Genomic DNA, 304 nt, shown 5'->3' with positions numbered 1-304 from the left:
CCGCCCACCTCGCCGCGGGAACTACAATTCCCGGCTCCCCCTGCGCGCGGGGAGGACTACAGGTCCCGGCGTGCACCGCGCGTAAGGGGTCGGTGTGCTGTATATAGGGGATTGGCATCTGATAATGGCTCGCACTGTGTAACAATTAACTTTCACAGTATAAGTTTCGGAGAAAGACTATTGTAAGATCACTGTTAGTCATCACACCAGGTTAAATGGAGCGTACAGATGAAGCTTACAATTCTAATACAGCTCTTAAATAGGGAATTATAAGATTCTTCTAGCTCCACAAGTCAAGAGATAG

Source organism: Anas platyrhynchos, chromosome 9 (assembly GCF_047663525.1).
Source record: "Anas platyrhynchos isolate ZD024472 breed Pekin duck chromosome 9, IASCAAS_PekinDuck_T2T, whole genome shotgun sequence".
NCBI classification, from domain to species: domain Eukaryota; kingdom Metazoa; phylum Chordata; class Aves; order Anseriformes; family Anatidae; genus Anas; species Anas platyrhynchos.
Note: the sequence above shows the minus strand (reverse complement) of the source record.